At 43.4% G+C, this 11284-nt stretch overlaps 1 long non-coding RNA gene across 1 annotated transcript; it reads right to left on the reverse strand.

Moving 5' to 3' along the window:
• Positions 1–259: 259 nt before the first annotated feature.
• On the reverse strand, positions 260–8266 carry LOC129060113 (uncharacterized). The gene is made up of 5 exons (XR_008526539.1): positions 8062–8266; positions 6498–6626; positions 3336–3430; positions 1096–1158; positions 260–618 (listed from the first exon to the last, which is right to left on the reverse strand). It is a non-coding gene; the product is annotated as an uncharacterized LOC129060113 (long non-coding RNA).
• Positions 8267–11284: the final 3018 nt, after the last annotated feature.

Consider the following 11284-nt stretch of genomic DNA (forward strand, 5'->3'; position numbering starts at 1 on the left):
TCTCTGACCCTCTGTCCACACTATCTCTGCAGAACAACGAGCGCCTTACATTTAGATGGGGAAAGTCAGCACTGTTAAAACTGATGTGATTGATTTTGTTCCTTCAATGCACGGATTTAAATTCTGGGAAGTCCGGGGAAAACCTCAGGCCATACTGAAATGGAAGTTGCTTTAGATTTATGTCTTTGCAAATCATAAACAGTGGGCACATAAAAGCCTATAGATTGTTGTATTAAAACATGACTCCTTCAACAGCATTCAAGTCTTCCTGAAGACTTTAATGAGTGGGGAATATTTAATCTGCTCTCATGCCGACATCAGCAATGAGCTCAAAAGTTCTGAGAAGACGCAGTTAAGTGCTTGAGCTTTCGTGGATTTAATTTTCCATATTCAAAGAAGTCCAGAATGTAGAAGTCTCAGGAAGACACGGGTGAAGGCCTTGCTGCAGTTAGTTCTGGCGCTGGGGGACAGAGAAGGAAGAAGGGAAGCTTTGACTGGCCTCGCTTGTTTGGCAGGACCCGGCTGAAGCCACAGGCACGGGGCTGTTCTTTGGCTTGATGTGTATCCATCCAAATGCTAAATAATGCAGTGATTTTATTCCTTTACTTCAAACAGCAGCTGCAAAGGAAAAAAGCAAAAATCCTTTTCATGTCTCAGAAATGACAGAAAACTCTTTCTGCTTTGGAAATAAAAGCCTGCACAATAAATGGAAATATTTGAGCAGAGTAAGAAGACTTTAATGAGAAACTAGAAAACTCGATCTGCAGTGAAAATAGGTAGTGTGATAACTGCCACTTTAAATGCATGTTGGAAAAAAAAACCCAAAATGATTGTTCTTCTTCACGTCTTGCCTTTTAAGATCAGAAGATCTTATTTTATTCACATTAGGAGCCACTGCAATGCAGTGTTGTTATCAAGTGGCAAAGGTGGGGTCTTTGTTTTGCAGAAGATCACAAAGCACCAGGGGCCATCGGCTGGCAATTTGCATAACCTTATTAGATGGCCCTGATATTTTCTGCGAGAAAATAAGTTACAGACATGCCCGTAAAGGGCTTTGCACACATGAAACGCTCTGGAGAGGCAAAGCTCACTTACCGTTGTGTGTTCATCAGCGTGGCGTCCTCTCTGGATGAAGACAAAAGCACAAAGCTCTGCTGCCTGGAAACCAAACAGTGCTCAGTAGCAGAATACAATTTCATTTCATGACTTAGGCGAAAGATACTCAGGAGATTCTGTTGTAAAAGTAGGTTGGAACTGCAGTTACAACATTCAGGTTGTGAACATTTTATCCTCTTGCAACCTATTTGACACATTGGATGCTTCTAATTATTATAAGCACCGCAGGGCTAATGTAGGATAAATTGTGCTCTCTGCAAGGTGACAAATCTGACAAATGCACAATGGTCATGTTGAAGGAATGAGAGAGAGAATAAGAGAGAACAAGAGAGAGAGATATCAGTGGACATTTTTATGTATTGCTTATAATAGCACTGCTCCTGGCAGATTAGCGATGCTTTTGTATAGCATTTATATGCAGAATAGACATGCTTTCATATTTGATCACTCACTGGAGATACCAATGATGAATAGGTGTTTGTCAAAGTGAAAGAGAGAACTAATCTAATCTGCTCACTTTCTGGACATACATTGTTTAATATAAATTTGCCCATAGGTACTTTTACACCACCCCCATATCTTGCTAGAATTTGTTTTGCTCAAAGGCCCCTAGCTAAAAAATGAACAAACTTGGACCTGAATCCAGATCTGTCTGAATAGAAAACCCTCTCAATTCCAGCACATGGTCACCAAGGAAAGAATGGCTTTAATCTCCATGTACACAGCCATTTACCAGAGCGTCTGTAAAACATGGTAAATTGCCTGTTATAGGTCCAGTTTTAAAAAGGTTTTTTCAGTGCAATGACACAGTCAGGGTTTAGTTGTGACCACATGTGTATATTTCCAGTGGCACTTTACTCATTCTCTTTTGACCCTGTAGCAAAGAAATATTTCCTTCAAAATTAATAGTTTTGCAGGATCTTACCAAATAATGGAATACTGTGATATCCACTGGGAAAAGCCCCATGGTGGGTATCTGGGGACTCAGGTTCTGAGCCTGACTTGCCGTCACCTAACACGCAACTTTTAACAACCGATTCCTCTTCTATAACTTCCTTGTTGTAAAATGAGGACAATAAGTGGAGTCCAGTGAACAAACCCCCCAGGTCAGCATCTCCAGGTGTAGATGAGGAGCCAAGGCTGGGGCAGGGGGCAGGGGGCAGGGGCAGGGCCCGTGCTGGGGGTCCCATGAGTTTGCGGGATACAGCCTGTTTTAGGGAGGCCTTTCAGATGCTCATGGGCCTTCCCTGCTGGCTGAAGTCAGGCTGTTCTCTGAGCAAACTTTAGGGCAATGCTTTTAACTAGAGCCACATAAGGCATCATTAGAAGTAGCATTCTGCTCCATTCGGCTGCTCCATTCGGTGTGATAATTCTTCTGTGTAATGTATCTGCCTGATGATAAGTGTTCCTACTAGTAATTCTCTGAAGATCCAGTTTGATCAAAGTTGCCCTGAATTTTTGTGATTGTATTTTTACTAATTGTTGGGGAAGGAAAGAAAGGTTCAAATTCTACCAGGTATCACAGATATCACCGGGGTTATAACTGAGGGAGTGAGGGAGTGTGTGTGTGTGTGTGTGTGTGTGTGTGTGTGTGTGTGTGTGTGTCTATGTGCATGTATATTTTCTGGAGTAAATTTTCAAGTAAAAAGAAAAGAGTCTTGTGTTTGTGAGTGTATGTGTCTGAGTGTGTGTGTTTGTGTGTGTGTGTGCGTGCATGTGTCAGAGAGAGAGACAAAAAAAGAGAGAGAAAAAGAGAAAAAATGAGCAAGCCTTGGTAGAGCCCTCTCTCTGGCCTGGATTCAAACAAAAGATTTCCCGAAATCACTAGAAACAATTTGGAGTAAAGCAGAGGGCAGGCTGCTGTCTAAGGATGGTTCTGTACTTGCCGATTTGCCTCCCAATATACAAGTAGAGAGATGGGATGTGTGGTTTAATATCTGACTGCGTGAGGCCATCCAAAGCAACGCTGTCTGGTAGAACATTCTGGGGGGACCGAAACATCCCCTACGGTAACCACCAGCCAAATGTGGCTACTGAGCTCTTGAGATGTGGCTAGTATGACTGAAGAATTGAAGTTTTAAAAAATTTAATTTATGTTAACTGAAGTTTAAATCTAAATGGCCACAAGGATCTAGTGACTACCGTATAAAACAGCACAAAGGAAAAGGGACATGAGTAGATACTGAAAGTGCTGCTAGTTGAAGCCTCCTTGCCCTTACCCAGCCAGGCGACCTTGCAGTTTCCATCTGCCCTCCGCTTTCTCAGGTGGACTGTAAAAGGACATCTAGTCTGAAACCCATTCAATTCGAGAAGCCTAAAAGTAGAGTAGAAAGAAAAATTTGACAAATCTTTGTTGCATCTCGTCGTTTTCTTTCTTTTTTTTTTTTTTTTTTTTGAGATGGAGCTTCGCTCTGTCACCCAGGCTGAAGTTCAGTGGTGCAATCTTGGCTCACTGCAACCTCTGCCTCCTGGGTTCAAGTGATTCTTCTGCCTCAGCCTCCTGAGTAGCTGGGATTACAGGTGTGTGTCACCACGTCTGGCTAATTTGTGTATTTTTAATAGAGACGGGGTTTCACCATGTTGGCCAGGCTGGTCTCGAATTCCTGACCTCAGGTGATCCACCCACCCTGGCCTCCCAAAGTGCTGGGATTATAGGCATGAGCCACCGTGACTGGCCTGAGACTGGGTAATTTATAAAGAAAAAGTGGTTTAATGGACTTATAGTTCCACGTGGCCAAGGAGGCCTCACAGTCCTGGCAGAAGGCAAAAGGCACATCTTACATGGTGGCAGACTTGAGAATGAGAGCCAAATGAGAAGGAAAACCCCTTATAAAACCATCAGATCTCCTGAGACTTATTCACTACCATGAGAACAATATTGAGGAAACTGCTCCCATGATTCAATTATCTTCCACTAGGTCCCTCCCACAATGTGTAGGAATTATGGGAGCTACAATTTGAGATGAGATTTGGTTGGGGACATAGCCAAACCATATCACCACCTGTCTGTTTCCCAGCAAGGATCCACTTTCTGGCCTCTTGGTGGTCCACACGCTGGCCCCCGAGCCTGGGACACTTCTTGCTACTCTTTCCATCCTTCTCTTTAATGCTCCAACACCTGTCCTCCCATAGCAGTGTAGAAGCCACACCTGTTGTCACTTTCCTGGGGCCCTGGGAGGTGGTGGAACACAGTGGTTCAGAGCACAGGCTCTGCAGTGAGACGGCTGTAAGCCCATTACTATCATTTACCTTCCGCCAGGTCCGGTGGTTTTTCCTTTGTGCTCTGGTGGTACACTGGCTGTGACCTTTTAATAACTCCTCTAAATTACATTGCAGTAACCTGTTTTCTTTTCTATCTCTTCCACTAACCCAGGGATTATTAGACTGCAAATCATAAAATCAACTTAGAGGGTTGTGATTAGCATTAAAAAAATGAGTAAAATAGAATGGAAGACATCAATTCATTTTATGCCTCCTTGATTGTTTTGGGAAATCATAATTGTTTTATTTTTACACACATAAATACATATAAATATATTTGTGTGTGTGCATGGAGTCATAATGTAGAATTATTTATTACTGTGAATTGGGATTCTAAAAGGCTTTTAAAAACATTGCATTAGGTTAAAATTTCTGGAACGTCGGGACAGAGGCATATTCATGGCTTGTATCTCTAGTACAACAATGGCGGAAGCACTAACACAATGTATGAGCCACTGACCTGAGTAAATTCATGTTGAGGTGGGCAGGGTGAGGGAGGCAGCATGAAGGCTAGGGGAAGGCAGGCAGGCTGCCAACAGGGGTCACAGGACCGGGAGCTTTGCCAGTGAGCCCAGCCCAGGCAAGCACTATTTCCAGAGGCTTCAGGACTAAGTGTGAAGATCATGTTGGTGTTGATTGACAGGGGTCAGTGGAAAGAGATGGGCTGAGCAGTGTACAAAGTGAGCGCTGAGGGTGAAGTCAAAGTTAGAATCAAGCTAGATTGGGGGCTCAGAGATTCACGTTTGCCTCAACGAAGACAAAGCCATGATTTGAGCGTCAGGACTCAGGTTCTGCCTTGTCACTTCTGACCATACCTTGTCCTAGAGGTACCTGGTGGCTTCTCTCCATATGACCCTCTCTGCCATCCCTTTCCTCTCCACGGTACCCTCATTTGTAGACTCCTTCTCAGTGCCTCTCTTTCGTCAAGCGAATTCTGAGTTAGGCCCCAACGTGGGAAAAAGTCTTCAGTTATTTCCTGAATCCCATTATTTGTCAGTTACAGGACCCATTTCCTAAAGCCCAGGGTCACGGTTCCCCAGGTCATTCTGAGTCCTGCTTCCTGTCTTAGAGTGCCAGCCCTGTGCCAACCCCTCCCTCCCCATCTTTTGTTGGCCAAGGGAGGTCTTTCACTAGAATCTCAAAGTATGGCAGGCCAGCAGGGGGAGAGTTCAGCCCCGGAAGCCGGCAGACAGACATCATTTCCAAGGTAGCAGAGCACAGCCACACATTCCCACTGCTACCAAGAGAATCCTCTGCACAACAGAATGTTGTGAACTTTTCATGTGCATCGTTCCTTTGCCACTCATGTCATTATAAAATTTACACACAGATGGCCATGGCTGGTGATTCTAAGAGAGGGGCTTTTTACAGCAAGCATGTTTATACTCAGGACTTGTTCTTTTGATGCAGCACTTATTTAGGAGGGAATCCCAGGTGTTGTCTTTTAGGTGAATGAACTGCCTGATGCTGGTCAAGAATGCTAACAGGTGGGCTCTTCCTGGGACAGTGGCTGAGTTGGCTCTGGTGCTCAGGCTGGAAACGGGCAGCCACTTCTCTGGTAGTGAATGCAGAAAAAATAAAAGGAAATAAAGACCAAGCTGAAGTTCCTGAAATCTTTTCAAGATATCACTATCTTTTTTTTTTTTTCTTTGAGATGGAGTCTCGCTCTGTTGCCCATGCTGGAGTGCAATGGCGCGATCTCGGCTCTCTGCAACCTCCGCCTCCCAGATTCAAGCATTTCTCCTACCTCAGCTGCCCGAGCAGCTGGGATTACAGGCGCCCGCCACCACGTCCAACTAATTTTTGTATTTTTAGTACGGGGGGGGTTTCACCATGTTGGCTAGGCTGGTCTCGAACTCCTGACCTCAGGTGATTTGCCCACCTCGGCCTCCCGAAGTGCTGGGATTACAGGCGTGAGCCACTGCGTCTGGCCGATATCACCATCTTTTTTAAGCTCTACTCTGCATGGGAGCTATGATATACATGATCCAAATGACAGGCAATCCTCACATCATCAGCATTGGGACTTGGAATAAGTTTGCTGCTCTTTTGGATGTGGCTTTGTTGTCTGTCTTCTCCATCCACAAAGAAAAAGGTAGGAACTAATGTTTCCTGGGTACCTGCTATGTTCCAAGTATTGTAGTTAGTTGGCAAGTAACATAACTCGATTCCCTTGCTTCTCCTGTTTCTTCATGCAGTCAACTTTTCAAGTCCTTTCCTGTCCTCCAGGCTGTAGTAGACAATGATACCTGTGAGTCAGATGCAGAAACATAATGTAAAGCACAAGAGATCAGTCCTAGACAAGTGGAAGTTAAGTATTTGCTTAAAGGACTTTTTCTCTTCTAATTGCTGATCACAATGGATCTCAAACTTTTTAAAAGTATAGCACACTTTTTGTCAATAAATAAATAATGAAATTAAAATTTTAGCAAAGCAGAGATGCTATTCTGATCGAAGGGGTTTGTGAGTACAGCCTGGATCTCCAACCCCCATGACCTCCAGGAACATTCTCACAGGTCCTGAGAGATTTTGGGATATTCTGTGGATCAAAAAAGCAATTAGTAGCAGCCACCTCTACCAAGGGAATTCTCTGCATAACAGAATGTTGTTAAGTTTTCATATGCATCATCATTTTGACACTCATATTATTATAAGATTTATTATTATTATTAGTTTCAGTATTAGTATCAGCATTATCATCCCTCTTCTGCAGAAGAGTACACAAAGGCTGAAAAAGTTCAAACACCTTCCTTAGGTGGTAGAGCCTGAATTTAACTCTAATTAGTTTGACTCTGAAGCCATCATTCTTAACCATCATTTGTTTATCCATTCATTCAACAAATATTTACTGGGTACTGTATATAGGTTGAGCATGCCCTGTGTAGACAAAACAAGCACAAATTTCTGCCTTTGTGGAGCTGACAGTTTAGTTTGGGAAAGTGAATGGGTAGGATATAGACAATAAATCAAACAAGTAGGTAAGAAATAATGTGTTAAGCCAGGTGCAGTGGCTCATGCCTGTAATCCCAGCACTTTGGGAGGCTGAGGTGGGCAGATCACCTGAGGTTGGGAGTTCAAGACCAGCCTGGCTAACATGGTGCGACCCTGTCTTTACTAAAAATACAAAAATTAGCTGGGTGTGGTGGTGTGTGCCTGTAATCCCAGCTACTCGGGTGGCTGAGGTGGGAGAATCACTTGAATACTGGAGGTAGAGGTTGTGGTGAGCTGAGATTGCACCATTGCACTCCCGCCTGGGTGACAGAGTGAGACTCCATCTCAAAAAAAAAAAAAAAAAAAAGAGAAAAAGTATCTTAGATAGTGATAAGTGCTCTGAAGGACAATAAGGTAGAAAAGGATAATAGAGAATATTGGGTAGGTTTAAAAATATAGAGGCATCAGAGGCCTCATTAAGGTGAGTAGTATGTCATTTTAGCTAACTTTGAAAAGTAAAACAACCTTGAGTCAAATAAAGGAAGATACCGTTAAATCAAAACTTATTCAATAATACTAGGTAAATGGTAAAGTGAACACAGTCTTTAAAAGCCTTTCAGCGGGTCAAACTGACAGGCAATGGTTACATTAACTGTTAATATGTCTTAAGATGCATTAAAAAATGTATTCCCCATATCTGGCGTCTTTGTCTAGAGAATAGAAATTCTTTGCTATGGGAGAAGAATTACCCACAGACATGTGCTCAGGGTGTTTTGCAGAAGCTGTGGACGTCGGGCATTCCATTTGTCCGCAGCAATCACTCAGGGTGTGCTCGTTTTGATGGTGAATGCTGGTTTTGATGAGGAAGGATTTCCTTGCTGATTTCATCTGAACGTTGGTGCATTCTGTTCCTTCACAGTTTGCTTGGCAGCTGTTCTATTGCAAATCCAGGCGAGATCTGATAAATTTAGCACTGATTAAAAACTGAATCCTTGAGCTATAAGATGGGTTAAGGTATAATTGCTTAGCATAACTGTTTTCTTTTCCTCTTAGGGAAATAGATTACTAGGGAAGCCTGGTGCAAAACATACAATTTGATCTCAAACTTCTTAATTGCCCATTAACTTAGGCAGTTACTTGCTCTCTTAAAAAAAGTCTAGGCTTTTTGTGAGACCTAATTGTTGTCTGCAAGTCACCTGTAATAAAACCACAGTAACAGACCACAAAGTCTTCAGCAAAAGAGAAGGAAGACCGAATTTGCACCTGACTGTTAGGCTGGCTGTGAAGTTACAGTTTTGTAAGCGACAAGGGTAGCAGCCATCAATTAGAAATCCTCATGGACTTGACGATTGAATTATTACACAGAGCAGGCGTTGCATGTGGGCAAAACAGAGCCTCCCACACACTCCAGTTCAACAGACTCTTATTGAACAATGGCCATGTGCCAGGATTTGGACAAGGTGCTGAGTTTGCAGTGATGCATAGTGATGGTAGGGCAATTATAGGGTGACTAAGCCACCTTATAATTGAGTCAAAATGTTGACTTAGGTGGACTGACAAGAATGCCACCTCTCCACCACTGGGATCATTTCTTTGTACTAGGATATTTTCTCCTGAAAGTCCTCATCTAATGCAAATGTATTGCCTGGAAAAGGGTAAGGCATTAACCATTAGGTGTGTTGGCAGAGCTTAGACTTCCCACAGAATGGGCGATTCACTTATTTAGAGAATACTTATTGAGTGCCTACTATGGGGCAGGCACTGTTTGAGTGAAGCAGACATTAAATTCCTGCTCTCAAAAATTTACAAATTTGATGAAAAGAGAGAGAAGAACAGATGAACACATACTAAATATTTATTTATTTATTTTTGGAGTCAGGTTCTTTCTCCGCTGCCCAGGCTGGAGTGCAGTGGGTGGAGCAATTGTAACTTACTGCAACCTCCAACTCCTGGGCTCAAGCAATCCTCCCACCTCAGACTCCCAGTTAACTAGAACTACAGGCATGGACCACCATACCTGGTTAATTTCTTCATCTTTTTATAGAGATAGGGTCTGTCTCTGTTGCTCAGGCTAGTCTCAAACTCCTGGGCTAAAGCGATTCTCCTGCCTCAGCCTCCCAAAGTGCTGGGATTATAGGCATGAGCCACCACACCCAGCCAAATACATATTTAGATTGATAGTGAAACATACAGCTGGGTAAAGGAATAGGGAGAGAGATGAGGCTGGGGCATGACTGCTTCTACATTGGGTTTTCAGGAAAGAGCTCTTTAAGAAAGTAGCATTTGGACAGACTGAAAGAAAGTGAGGGAGAGAGTCAGGCATCTAAGCAGAAGGGCCAGGGAGGGCCAAGGCTGTGAGGAGGAGGGGCTCTTGATGTGACCCAGGAATATGTTAAGGAGTCCAGTGTGGCTGGAGCAGAGAGGTCCAGGGAGTCATAGCAGCAGAGGGAGTTTGAGACGTAGCATAGGGGAGATAACGTAGGAAAATACACCAGTAGATATGGATGGGAGGGCAGACCCTGGTGCAACTAGCTGCTGGACACTAGATAGAAGACATGAGAGAGGTGGGCAAATGAAAAGGAAAAGCAAAACTGGAAGGGAGAAATCAATGTCCAAGCACCGCTTTATCCTCTCTCGTATTTTTCTTTCTTTTTTTTTATTATATTTTTAAGTTTTAGGGTACATGTGCACAATGTGCAGGTTTGTTACACATGTATACATGTGCCATGTTGGTGTGCTGCACCCATTAACTCGTCATTTAGCATTAGGTATATCTCCTAATGCTATCCCTCCCCTCTTCCACCACCCCACAACGTCCCTGGTGTGTGATGTTCCCCTTCCTGTGTCCATGTGTTCTCATCGTTCAATTCCCACCTATGAGTGAGAACGTGCAGTGTTTGGCTTTTTGTCCTTGCGATAGTTTGCTGAGAATGATGGTTTCCAGCTTCATCCATGTACCTACAAAGGACATGAACTCATCATTTTTTATGGCTGCATAGTATTCCATGGTGTATATGTGCCACATTTTCTTAATCCAGTCTATCATTGTTGGACGTTTGGGTTGGTTCCAAGTCTTTGCTATTGTGAATAGTGCCACAATAAACATATGTGTGCATGTGTCTTTATAGCAGCATGATTTATAATCCTTTGGGTATATACCCAGTATTTTTCTGTTGAAGGACTGGTCCCTCACTGTGCATCATGATTTCCCTTAATGTTATACACTCAATCTTGCCCTTGGACTGACTCACAGCTGGCCCCAAATCCATCTGCTTTTGCTAATGTTTTCCTTGCCTCCTTCTCCTGGGCCAGCTTCTTGGAAAACCAACTAAACTGGACCGAGAGTCAGAAGATGTGGTCTCTAGCCCCAGCTCTGCCACTGGCAAACATGTGGCTTGGGGCATGTCCTCATTTTATGAGTGAGAGATCTCAGGGCCAGAGAGAGGAAGTTCAGCCTGAGCTTCCTAGAATGCATAAGCACCTGGTCTCAACACAATTTTGACTGTATTCATACTTTTAGTCTTACTCTGGTTTTCTGTGTTGACGCACATGCTCTTTGACATTCTAGTCAAGTAAGTGCCCAGTAGAGGCTTCCAGGAAACTTAAAGAATCCCAGTTTGTGGATGAGGTGCTTGGTTTCACTAGAAATACATGCCCTCAAATTCGTGATTTCCTGTTTTAGCTCCCTACAAATCACCTGAGAGCTTGCTTAAATGCAGACTTCTAGAAAACATCCACAGATTTTGGATTCAATAAGTTTGGGGTGAGGCACAGGATGCTATCATTTTAATAAGGGCCCCAGGAAATCCTGAGTCAGATGGAGATGGGCCATCGTTTGAGAAACACTGAGATGCATGGCAGTAATCATTGTAATGTTGTAATTGTAATTATTGTAATGGTGGGGTGGTGTAGGTGGTGGCAGCAGCGATGATAATGCTAGTACTTACAGATAGTAGAAGTGGAGGTGATCATAGCA

This window comes from Pongo abelii, chromosome 1 (genome assembly GCF_028885655.2).
Source record: "Pongo abelii isolate AG06213 chromosome 1, NHGRI_mPonAbe1-v2.0_pri, whole genome shotgun sequence".
Taxonomy (NCBI): Eukaryota; Metazoa; Chordata; class Mammalia; order Primates; family Hominidae; genus Pongo; species Pongo abelii.